The sequence below is a fragment of the Lissotriton vulgaris genome, chromosome 1_1, assembly GCF_964263255.1.
Source record: "Lissotriton vulgaris chromosome 1_1, aLisVul1.2, whole genome shotgun sequence".
Taxonomy (NCBI): domain Eukaryota; kingdom Metazoa; phylum Chordata; class Amphibia; order Caudata; family Salamandridae; genus Lissotriton; species Lissotriton vulgaris.
This window is the reverse complement of record NC_141685.1, coordinates 1,090,746,122-1,090,759,005: the sequence shown is the minus strand read 5'-3', so window position 1 is coordinate 1,090,759,005 and position 12,884 is coordinate 1,090,746,122. Positions and strand designations below refer to the sequence as shown.

Sequence of the window (12,884 nt, the reverse complement as noted above, 5' to 3'; positions counted from 1 at the left end):
GAACCCCCCTCCTTCAAAAGAGAAAAATTGTTGGCACAGTTGTTCTCAGGTAATGCGGTGAGAACCTGGAACTCGCTTCCTCCTTCGCTCCGTGCCATCACCTCCATCCAGATCTTCAAAGCGGACCTCAAATCGCTTTTATTCCAAAGACACTTTCAGAACTAATTCCCTCCTTCTCAGACCCCGCCAAGAAGTTCTTTAGTCATTGTAGATTTGTCACATATGTTTATATTTTTGCTTGTACATCCTGTGCTTGCTGCGTTTAAAATGGTGTCCCTGTTGCCTGCGTTGTTTTGATTCTATGGCCTGCTATTGTGCGCCAGGAAGTTCTTTAGTCATTGTAAAATTTGTCATATTTATTCTTACTTTTGCTTGTACAGTCTGTTCATGCTGTGCTTGAGATTGTGTGCCTTTTGCCTGGGTTGCTTCGACTCTATGGCATGCTATTTTTGTTTGTTCTATTCCTGCAACAGTTCTCTCATGTAACGTAACTGGTTCTATTGTACAGTGCTCTGAAACCTTCGGGTAAAGTCCGCGTTTTATAAAAATGCATTAAATAAATGAATAAAAATAAAATAAACAAAAATAGACCATTTCAAATGAATTGATTCCAGGGGATATAGTTGGGGTTTATATAGGGCTGTGCTCTACGGTTGGTCATGTGACATGTAGGTGTTCATTGGTAGTGTTATTGAAACTTTTCTTTCATTGGCTGCTGTGAATAAAGTGATAAAAAGAAATGAGAAGCATAATCGGAGCCTCGGGCTTGACATAGAATGTATTCCTACTTCTATGTTTGGATAATGTCCCCGTTTGTTTCATTTTAAGAAAATCGTCACATCACATGGGCCTTCCCTTCCCCGTGGCTACGTCTTACATGCATTCCAATCAGATACGCGAGAGATAGTAAAAAATTAATCGGGGGAATTTATTTCCCATTGACTAAGATTGACACACATTTAGGGGAAAGACAACCATATCGGAAGTCTTAAGCCTCACTGAATCTAACCTAGCGAATTCCTGCCACGACTCTTAACGCAGCACAGGCGCTGCCAGCACTCTGACCTGTTTCCATCATCTGCCGCACCTCTGTAGCCCGCCCGCCCCCAGCCGCCCGACCCCTTCAGTCACCTTGGAGGTCCGGCCGCTGCGTGGAGTGTGGGCGTGGCACAAGGACTACAGATCCCAGCAGCGCTAGCGGCGCACACCGAGACCTTTGCGCGCCAGGAGGCGCATAAAACCAGCGTCACCCCGACCGAGGGGGTGAATCTAACCTAGCGAATTCCTGCCACGACTCTTAACGCAGCACAGGCGCTGCCAGCACTCTGACCTGTTTCCATCATCTGCCGCACCTCTGTAGCCCGCCCGCCCCCAGCCGCCCGACCCCTTCAGTCACCTTGGAGGTCCGGCCGCTGCGTGGAGTGTGGGCGTGGCACAAGGACTACAGATCCCAGCAGCGCTAGCGGCGCACACCGAGACCTTTGCGCGCCAGGAGGCGCATAAAACCAGCGTCACCCCCGCCTCGCGGGACGCCGGGCGAAGCCCGGGCCAAGGGCGGGCCCGTTTCAGCCCGTTACAGACTGTGCAGGACTGGACTGGGCCACGGTATTTTCATTTCCATTTACAGTTATACATCATTTTCTCTAGTGTTACATCGCTGAACATTCTCACTGTATTAGCCTGAAGCTTTGTAGCACTTGAACCCATTTAATAATGAATAAACGGACTAGAAGTAAAAAGACCTCTAGCCTAACTGATATAACCGGTCCACTAGACCTATTCATTACTAAGACGCATGAGGTCATTGACAATAGTATACAGATATTACAACGCAGGGTATCCCATGAATTGGAGGTCGCAAGAAGGTCGTCCATGGGGCCTCTGGCATCTGCACAAACTCCACTAAAGGGTCCAACTGCTTCCCTGCTCAAGCAGGCAGATAACACGAATGTATTAATTCATACTGTCCCAAATAGCGTTGATTTATCCGCTACCCAACTCTCCCTGGGCTCCAATTCCTGTGAGGACTTGGAAACTACACCAGACTTACAATTTTCCCAAAACGAACAGCATAGCGTAGACATTGTAGATCTTGACCCCACGGGCAATCTGGAGGGTGCCATAGCAAAGAGGTCAAACACAAATATGGACAAGGCCCCACACGAGATAGCACCAGTTGCGCAAAACACCAAGTCCTCGCTTAAATCTATCACTGACATCACTCCGCCAGGGCAATTAACTTCTATCAACAACGGCGCCGATTGCACAGCGACACCGCATGACCTCTGCCCTAGAGAGCTGTCAGCGACACAAACATCGGGTGTTGTCATCCAGAAACCATGCTCTGCATGCATAACATTACACGACTTTATCACAAATAGCATGGGGCGATTGCTAAAACATCACTTGCAACCCCTAGAGAAGAGCATCATGATTATAGAGAAACAACTAGCCAAATTAAATGCCCCAGTATTTAAGCAAAACACACTGAGCACACTTGCTAAGGGCCCTGGGATTGTAAGTAACACAAACATCCAGGTCCAACGCCCAACTCCACCAGCCATTCAACCCAAGCCCCATCCTCCTAAAAAAGCTGTTAACCTAGAAACTCAAAAAACTGACAGGCAAAACACACAAACTACCTCAAACCCCGTGACAACAGAAGGGTCGGGAAAACGGAAAGGCCCTATCGAGAACCCACAAAAAACTCCAGCTCCTGCGGAGTCCACCAGCCAAATAGCAAAACAAAAGGATACCCTACCAACATCCCAAAAAACACAACCATCTCAATCACAAGCTAACGAGAGGAAGGCCCCAAGGTATAGACGTCCGATACATCTCCCGCCTGAGGCGACCCCGCACACTGTCATACTTACAGGGGTTACAGAGCTGGCTGATGGTATGGATGAACCCCCCTGGTCCCTGCGAAACAAGGTACTTCAGTGGCTAAGCCAAAACAGACCTCTTCACCCATACAATCATGGAAGAATTGTATCCATGAGGAGAGTGTTCTGGATTGGTGAAACCAAAAAAACTCTAAAGGGCGATTGTATCGTACTAAACTGTGAGGACCCCGATACAGCCGATTATATCTCCTCATGGCCAGCTCTAGAAAAAAGGGGGGGCGTTGATGTACAACGTCTTTCTTTTTTTTACCCTCCTATAAACATCCCTAATTATGGCGACCCAAACAGTTGGGAGGAAGCACAGGATTGGACTTGGACACAGGTGGGGCATTATAATGGAAATAGAAACAGGAACAGGAATAGTAAAAACCATTGGAATGGAGGGTGGGACAATCATCCCTGGCCAATGAGAAGAGAGAACGCATATCCTGATTACTGGAGGGGGGTCCCCATGAGGAATAGGTATGATTGTCTGGACATGGTCGATTGACCAATAATGATAACAAACCTCAAAAATATAAATCTAGGCACTCCTGTAGAAACCTCTAACAGTGAAGAGCAGCTTGACACTGTTAATAGACCATCAGTAGGGTACACGCCTGATCATCTTCCATGGAACACACCTCGCACCCCCACAACCCCACGGATCTTCATCCAAACACACAGGGAGCAAGGATTAAACTTAGAGGGCATAGAGAGCCCAACCCCTCAGGTAGTGGCAACAGAACCCAGCCGACATAAATTAAATTTGAAAATTACCTCCTGGAACATTGCAGGGTTGAGTAATAAAGTAAGAGCCTACCCGTTCCTATCTCTCATGGCAAAACAGGATATAGTATGCCTACAGGAATGCTGGGATCAGGAGGAAACCCATATCGAGGGCTTCAGTACCCACTACATCCCGGCGATACAGGGTAACCGAGGCAGAGGGTCGGGGGGCCTATGCATCTTTACTTCCAATCTGAGTAATACAAAATTAACCACATATCTGTCGAGTGGATCCAATGTAGAGGTGGCTAGATCCTTGCAAGGACTCTTAGTCAAAGCAAAGGGGTGGTCCCTCTTCTTGGTGAATGTATATATAAATGTGCCCAAAGTAGAGCCCAAAGCCCTAATAGCAGAGCTTAATGCAATGCTCTTGAGGGGTGATAAAAATGCAGATTGCATCCTGGTAGTAGGAGACTATAACTGCCACCTGTGCCCCTATAGCGCCACAAAAAACTGTGGCATCTATAATTTAAGAGGTGACCCCACCACACATTTTGAACATTCCATTATTGGGAATATGCTTAACCAATTAATGCATGACTGGGACATGGGGTTCGCTAATGAACTTTGCGAGCCTTATGTAGCCTTCCAGACAACATTCTTTGGGCGGGGGTCAGGTACTACAATTGACTACATCTTAGTCACCAACAAGAACCAGGGTTGCCTGGGGGCTTTCAATACGGAAGATCTAGTATTAAGCGACCACTTCCCGATCAGCACCACAATTTTCATTGAGAAAGACGAGCGCCCCGAGCTAAGCATACCGAGTATCCTTCATGGCCACTCGGTGTCACTGGCAAGAAAAAACGGGTATGCTATAAAATGGGGAAAAATCGATGCTACAACCTTTCTAAGAGACCTAGTGCAGAAAGAAATGAATCAATTCATGGTCTGCCTAGAATCTAATACCACTCCTCAGCAAATCATAGTGGCATATGGAAGCATAATTGCCACTATAAATGATAAACTAACAAAAAAATTAAAGAGAGGCATAGCAAAGAGAGAATATGGCTGGTTTAATACCGCCTGCTCTAAAGCCCACAAAGATTTATTACAGGCTCTAAAGACACTTCCCAAGGATAATAGTGCGATTAAGCAAGCAAGACGTGTCTATAAGCAGACCCTATGTAAACGACAGGATGAACTTAAAAATCAGGCTTGGGAAGCTCTAGTAAAGGCAAGCTCCATAAGAGACGATGTCTCTTTCTGGAAGGAAATTAACGCTCCTTTCTTCTCCTCGGAGAACAAGGCAGATTCATTGGAGATAGCCATAATGGAAGACGCCTGGGTTGACTATTTTACCTCTTTATATAAAAAAGAGGCAATAAACATGACCCCAGAACATAACATCTATAATGGGAATTCGGCGATTCAAGATAGCTTCCCTTTAAATATAGTCTTTACTCCTGCGGAGGTTGAATTAGCAATCTCACAGAGCGCAAATTTAAAAGCTCCCGGCCCAGACGGAGTACCCATTGACTTATTTAAAGTCAATGCAGAACTGTGGGCTCCATTACTAGCAAATGTACTAAATGCGTATAGCACAATGGGATTCCCTGACTCATGGCATGAAGCCATAATCATTCCAATATTCAAAAAGGGGAATAGACAGGACCCAAAATGCTACCGCCCCATTTCCCTGCTGGATACATTAATGAAAGTGGCAGGTAGAATACTGCTAACTAAACTACAATCTTGGTCCAAAGACAAAGGGATCCTTTCTAAATTACAGTACGGCTTCAAAACTGGAGTTGGCACTGTAGAGCAGGGTTTAAATTTGAACTTAATAATAAACAAGTACATTAGCAAGAAACAAGGGAACCTCTTCCTTACTTTTGTCAACTTATCCTCGGCTTTTGACTGCCTAGATCATGCGGTGCTGTGGAAAACTCTGGCAAAGCTGGGAATAGATAAAAATATCCTACATTTTATACAGGAATTATACAGAGATGCGGGTGCAGCGGTTAGATATGGCAAAAATGGTGAGCGAACAAAAAAATTCCCTATAGCGAAGGGTGTCCGTCAGGGCTGCATCCTTGCGCCATTTCTTTTTAATCTATACATCAACGAGATAGCAGACGTTTTAAATGATCTTAGAGTTGACTATCCTAAAATAAATGGCACCCCAGTATCTTTATTATTGTATGCCGACGATGCTGTGATTATGGCCCGCACACAGCTAGGTCTTCAGAAAGCCATAACAGGTTTCTCATCTTTTATGTCCTCAAGAGGCTTAAAAATAAATGAGGGAAAAACATTTACAATGTCATGCTCTTTGCGAAAAAACACACCAGACTGCAAAACCTTTGTAAACACCAGCAAGATAGCGATGACCAAAACCTTTTCCTATTTAGGAATCACATTTAATAACAAGGGAACATGGTCACCAGCAATAACCTCGAGGAATTTAGCCTTTGCCCGTACAATAGGCGCTCTTAAACATTTTGCTAAGAGACTGGGCAAGAAACCTGTGAACATATTATTGAAGATATATGCTGCTAAATGCGTGTCTACCGCCGTATATGGGGCGGGTATATGGGGCATAGCAGATAGCACACAGATCCAAACAGTGGAAAATGCTTTCCTTAGATATCTACTCTCAGTCCCTCGCTCCACGTCTACCACTGTGTGCCACAACGAACTGGACAGAGTACATATCACAGATCTGATAAAAATAGCACCTGTAATGCTGTGGTTTAAGATTTGGACATGCGAGGACACAGGGTTCAACAGGGAAGTAATTAATGACTGTCTAAACTACTCTGCGTCTACCAAACAACCATGGCTAGCCTATGTGAAAAAGTTTTTTCTTTCTATTGGTAAACCAGATCTTTATTCAAACCCCACAACATGCTCACTAATATCAAAAAAATCTCTAAAAACGGCATGTTTAGATCTACTGGCGGAACGAAGATGGTATTTAGACGGGCACAAATCCACCATAGTAGCTCATCGTAATATTTTACATGGCCCGGGTATCCATGCTTATTTAGCACCAATCTACTCGTGTTACCATAGAATGCTCATGACCCGAATGAGGACGGAGTCGTTCTATAGGCTTGTATCTTTCCCCATCACAAACATCTGGGCTGTAAATATGGAAAATTGCCCGTGCGATGACTTATCCAGACAGTCAAACTTACATTGTATACTCTTCTGTAAGTACTATGAGTGGGGGAGAAAAAGATACCTGTTACCACTGCTAAAGTCATGGGGTGTAAGAACCTGTAAAACTGCATTGTTTAGATTATATATGCTGCAAGATGAAGTTACCATAGTGACAGCGATAAAATTCCTGGCGTTTATTGTAAAATGCAGGGGGTCCATGGGAAACGCATAGGACTTCTTGGTTAAACATAAAACTGAAAATTCGTATTATAATGTTCCTTATAAACACCGAATAATACGTATACAGCAGTAGACTGTATGAACCCCAAGAGTCTTGTAAATGAATATTAGAACTTTTTTATATGCACATTTTAATGAATTTGTTCTATTTTATCCTTTTTACTCTGATGATATTTTATATTGTAAGAAATTTTGTATATGAGAAAAGTTGTTTAGTCTGTTTTTTGCTTCGTATTTGTATGTCATGCTTTTATGGTTTTTTGTCAAAATACCGAATAAAGCTATCTTGAATTGAATTGAATTGACTAAGATTGACACACATTTAGGGGAAAGACAACCATATCGGAAGTCTTAAGCCTCACTTAGGTTATGTATAAATGTAGGTCTTTGATGAAGTCCCTAACTGCATTTGACCTTCGTGAGGTGCAAGGCTTGCGCTCCCTCGATGCCGTGAAAGCAATTAATTGGAACTACAGAACAGAGGCTTGTGGGTAGCCGTGATCGGAAGTGTCGTGTTCCAGCAAGGGATGCCGGGAATGCGAGTAGTATCTGAGTGCATCTGGAAGAGGAACGAGAAATCAAGAGAAAAGCAGCATGAGAGACAAAGGTGGCCCGCGGGAGTGACACCTCCCGGAGAGACCTTGCCTAGGTGAGGGCGAGCCTGCGGTCCTTCCCAGTAACACTTATGTGGAGGCCTTCCCTTGTGGAGCGAGATACGAGGAGGGCGGTTTGGAGAGTGACAGCCCTCTGAGGTGAGTGCTTTGGCTGCATGAAGAGTGACAACCCGGGCAATCATTTACCCTCGGAGGTGAGAGCGTCAGCGCCCGAGAATTCGTCCGCCTCCACGTGGATTTAGAGCCTTGTAGTGGGGAGGGCTGGAGGGGGGGGGGGGGCGTGAGAACCTTACAGAGGGACATGGGGAGTGACAATTCGCCCCCAGAGACACGTTTCCTTGAGTGTTGAACCCAAGGGGTTATGCAGAGGGATCTCCACCTCCCTCAACAGCTGTGCTGTGAACGTGGGGGCTTGGAGGTCTTGAAACTTTTTTTTTTCGGGTCACCCCCAACCTGAAATGTTTTAAGTATGTGACCCCTCAAAACGGTTGCAGTAGACTGAGCTTATTAAATAATTGGGGGAGTGGGCAATTGTGTTGCCTATAACTCACTTTAAATGTAGGAGATAGAAGAGAGCAAATGTCCTTGAACGTAAAGACAAATTGATGAAAAATCACTGTTTCTCATACGTGGGTTGCAGTGAAACTACAGCCCAGGTCCCCGATGCAAATGTTCCTGGTGCGCCAATGCAGACTAAGGTTCTGCGAAGGAGGGTGTCTGCTATGGCTGTTTGCCCCTCATGGCCAATGTTCCAACCCCAAAGCAAGCTACCTCAGCTCTTTTGAAGAAAAAACAGAACTGCCATATTTAACCCCACCACTCCGCAGCAAGACGTGGACGTCTGAGAGAGCAAAGGCATCGGCCAGGGGCAAAGTCAGCAACACAGCTTAGTGAGCTGTGTGTGGTGCACCAGCTGGAGCCTGCACTGTGCCAGTCTCCAGCAAGTGGAAACGGATCTACTTAATCCGCCACAGACTAAATCGACGGTACAGTGCAACTGAGCGGCCTGGCGGGAGAAATAGGACGTTGGCACAATTCATGCCCTGTTAAGAACCTAGCTTGTTTACTTTGGGGAGGTACTCGGGCTACCCAGAAGATTCAAACCCACCCCTTTCCCCGGAAGTCAATCGCGCTCTAGTTTACACAAACTGTATTCTGTTACACCTGATTATTGGGAACTGCATCCGCTAATACCAGCTGGTTCCGTTCCACGCTGATTCCAATCTTTTTTACTGTGTACCATGTTTTTGCCCTCTTGACGTTCATGTACCACATTCGGTTGTGTGTATGTGTGTGGAAGTAAAGTACTTTTTTTCTTTTACTTAAAAGCCTTATCTGGACAGTCATTTATTAATTGCTCTTATGTGTCTTATTGAGATCTGAGTGTCTACTCCACACCAACTCTCAGGTAGACTTCGCTACCCTGAGACTCAAGGGCTTAAAAAGCGTAGTTGGTGCTCACCTTTGGATTCAACAGTAAGTAAGTAAGTAAGTTTATTATGCATAGTTAATTAAAACCAGTGCAAAGCGTATTACAATCAGTAAACATAAGAAAAAAGTAAAAAAATAGACATTAAAAAATCATTAAGATTTGTGCATTATTCTCGTCGTTAAAAAGCATACACAGAAAAACCCAGTCTGATTAGCAAGGAGCAATTGTCTTTAAGGCGGGGGCAGCGTATTCCTGTGGGCCGCCTACATGTTGTCTGTGTCAATGTTCGGAAGTTTTTTGTTTTGACAATTTTTGCTCGATCATTGCAAGGAACTTAACGTATCTGCAATTCAGTTGCGTGTTCGAAGGGTTCAGGCAGGCGAGAACCGCTTGCCTTCTTGTGCAAGTTCCTAGCTGCTTAAGCTGGGCCTTTAAGAGCTGTTGACGGGCCGGCCGTAGCTCTTCGCAGAGGCAGGTCAGATGAAGTATATCGCCCTTGTCTGTTTTGCAAAACGGACAAACTTCGTGGCCGTTTCTCCTGAGCCATGGTGGAAGATACTCTCTGCTGGGCAGAACCCCTAGTCTATGTTTCAAGAACTTCAGTTTTATTGTCTTAGGATAACCCTGGCTGAAGTAGGGTTGTGGTGTCAGCATTTTATAAGAGTTTAATGACATCCAGGCATGGTTTCTTTTAGCGAATGTGGCCTTGTCCTCTAGTAAGGATAGTGTTTTAACGGTTTTCCAGACTAGTTTTTTAAATGAGTTGTGCCCGAGTTGCATGTCCCAAATCACAGTTAGATTAGTGGCCACCAGAGCAGTCTTCAGGTAGGATCTTGCCTGAGATGTATCCCTATTTTGGATGTCTTGCCATAGCAGCGAGTTTAGAGTGTTGGTGGGGGCCGAGCAGAGTTTGTGGCAGCAGTTGATGTACGCTCCCTGTCTGGCAAGGGCTTGCTTTTTCAATCCAAATTCCAGCCTAAGTTGGGCCGGGGATGTGTAGGACGGAAGGGAAAACATTGTTCTGTAGGCTTTTGTCTGGATTGTGTCCAGGTTCTTGGAGTCTTTCCCACGCAGCGCCTCGCTGCCATAGCAGATAGAGGGGAGTAGCTTGGCCTGGATAACTCTCAGATAGGGGGTTAGAATTGGCCCCATCAGCTGATTGGCTATGTTTTTTAGTGTAACAGCGATGCACGCCCCACTCCTTTTTGCTTCCTGCTTTTGTTGTGCAAAGGTGCCATCTCTGTCGAAGAGAACTCCCAGGTATTTATAAACAAGTGCCGACTCTATTTTTTGACCGCCTAATGCCCATGTCTTCTGAGACTTCTTCTTGGTGTTGATCGACATGGTGCGTGTCTTGCTCAGATTTATTTTAAGCTTGTTTTCCGTGGCATAGCTGTGCATTTGGATCAGAAGCTGCTGGAGGCCGATGTAGGTGTGGCTAAGTAGCACAACGTCGTCCGCATACAGCAGGTTACTCAAAAGTTTTCCCCCCCAGCCTCGGGGAGTCGGAGTTGCATATGTTGAGTGTGTCTGATAGGTCTGCCATAAACAGATTGAATAATATTGGGGCAAGCACGCACCCTTGCTTCAGGCCTTTGGTGGTACGAACTTTGGATGATAGGTGTGTGCCGCCTCCTAGCTTCACCTGCACCCAAGTATCAGAGTGTAGAAGCTTCAGCATGCTTAGAATCGGCTGCGGTATTCCCCATTGTGTCAGTTTCCCCCAAAGTCTGCCTCTCTCGATGTTATCAAACGCTGCACTGAAGTCGATGTAGCACATGTGCAGCGGCAGTTTTTTTGTTTTTGCTGCGTCGATCATTAGAGAGATGGCCAGAATATTGGTAGCTGTTCCAGTATTTTTCCGGAAACCGGTCTGGTTCAATGGTATTATCTGATTTGTATCCGCCCATTGCGCAATTTCCTCTAAGAGAGTTCCCGCAAAGTATTTTGCCTCGTTATCGAGGAGGGCTACTAGTCGGTAGTTATTAGGGTCCGTTTTGTCGCCTTTTTTGAATATGGGGACAATCGTCGACCCTCTCCAAGATTCTGGGATTTTGTTTAAGAGTCTTACTTCCGCAAATAGCGGTTGCATATTGGTAGCCCATTCTGTGATTTTTTTTTTTCCTTGAATAGGGCTGGCGGAATGCCGTTTGGACCCGGAGCGCCTTCCTTCCTGCCCTTGCGAATCTGTTTTTTTATGATTGCTGTTTGCTGGTCGGCTGTTGTATCCAAGATGGATTCAACAGTAAGGTAAAGCTCCAGGACACCAGTGGCTAAAAAATAAATATCCGAGTTTCCCTCTAACCCTCGATTGTCCTGATACTCGTAAACATGGTATTGCAGTGCTTGTAAATATTCCCTTTCCTAACTTTAATTGGTTCATCCTTGATGCACAGATATACTATAACCCACGTTTCTGCAGTAAATGATGTGTAGGAGTGGGTGTCATCCATAGTGAACTAGGTGTCCCACGGTGCCTGCTTCTAGTTCCCATTGTTGACAGTGCTTTAGCTCGCATATATCTGACATGCTAAATTCTCCAGCACACCTCAATGGATCTGCTCATAGCCCCATTAGGCCCATCACTGCTGGAAGAAATATAGCAATTCACCCAGTGGGCAAGTGGATGTTTTTCAGTTGTAGAACGCAGGGCTAAAATGATAGGACACATAATAAATTGGACCCAACACCCTTGATCAGTTAAGTTTTTATCTCCGCAAATTGCTTCCCAACATTCTATGGGCATCTTGCCATATATAGCATTTCAGAATTATACTTACCAGACAGACACAAAAGAAGGCTGAGAGAATTCGCAATGCAGTTTGGAATATACAGCCATGTGAGACACCACATCCTAGAAACCGCTAGTACAGACATATACAATTAGAATCAACAGCGGTTTCTCAACATGAAGACTAATATATCAGTTACCACGCCGAGTTATCATTTAATAGCACACTGTGGGCATGAAGGTTAATCACCGAGCAGTTGCCCTCTGTGCAGCAGCATCCTTTCCATGGGAGGTTGTTCCCTAACCAACTACGTTTCTCTACAAACCAGTTCAGATCATCTGCCCTGTGTTCATTCTCTTGAAAATGCTTAATTAAAAGAGGAGAGCCCTTCACTTCTAATCATGGTTGGTTGTCAAGGAACGAAGTCCTAATCTTTGTTTGTTTGTTTGCTTGCCGTGCATATGTTTAATTTGTTACAAGGGCATGTGAAGAGATAAGCAACCCCTCTGGAGTTAGTTTGTGAGTTATTTGCTCCAAAGGTGTTCCAACCTGCATCCTCTTCCTGGTATAATGGCAGTCTGTACATTGACCACACATAAACATCCCAGATGTTTGAGACCCCTTGCACTCCCCTGTGCCCCATTTTCTTGGGACCTTGACAGGCTAGTTGATCCTGCAAATTCTTTCCTTCTCCTGAAAAACATATAGTGGGGGTGTCTGTCTTAGATCCAGTGTCAAGGTTCTTCCAATGTCTGAGAATATCCTTCTTGTATTTTGTTGGGCAGAATATTGTACGTAGGGACACTTATAATGCATAGTGACATGTATAATGGATATTTTACCCTCTTGGTTCTGTTCATCTGATAGTGCCTCTAATGTAGTCTGACACTTGCTCAATCTATCTTGAAGTTTGCCTTTTCAGACTATTGTATACATGTTGACAACAATAACTACCATCACAACTTCAGGTGACACCAAACCAGCTGCTTTCTAATCCTGCCTTGAAGAGGTCCCATTTTTTTGTTGAGTGACAAAACATTTCTGCTCTCTTTCTGTGTTCGTGATCAAGAAAATAATTAAAGGA

General features: G+C 44.9%; 1 protein-coding gene across 1 annotated transcript in view; it reads left to right on the top strand.

Moving 5' to 3' along the window:
* Positions 1 to 7,531: 7,531 nt before the first annotated feature.
* Positions 7,532 to 12,884, top strand: part of CCDC134 (coiled-coil domain containing 134) — a 51,000-nt gene continuing 45,647 nt past the window's right edge. Inside the window, exon 1 of the mRNA XM_086963479.1 lies at positions 7,532 to 7,774. The gene's annotated coding sequence lies outside the window, so the exon portion shown is untranslated. The remainder of the gene's footprint in view (positions 7,775 to 12,884) is intronic.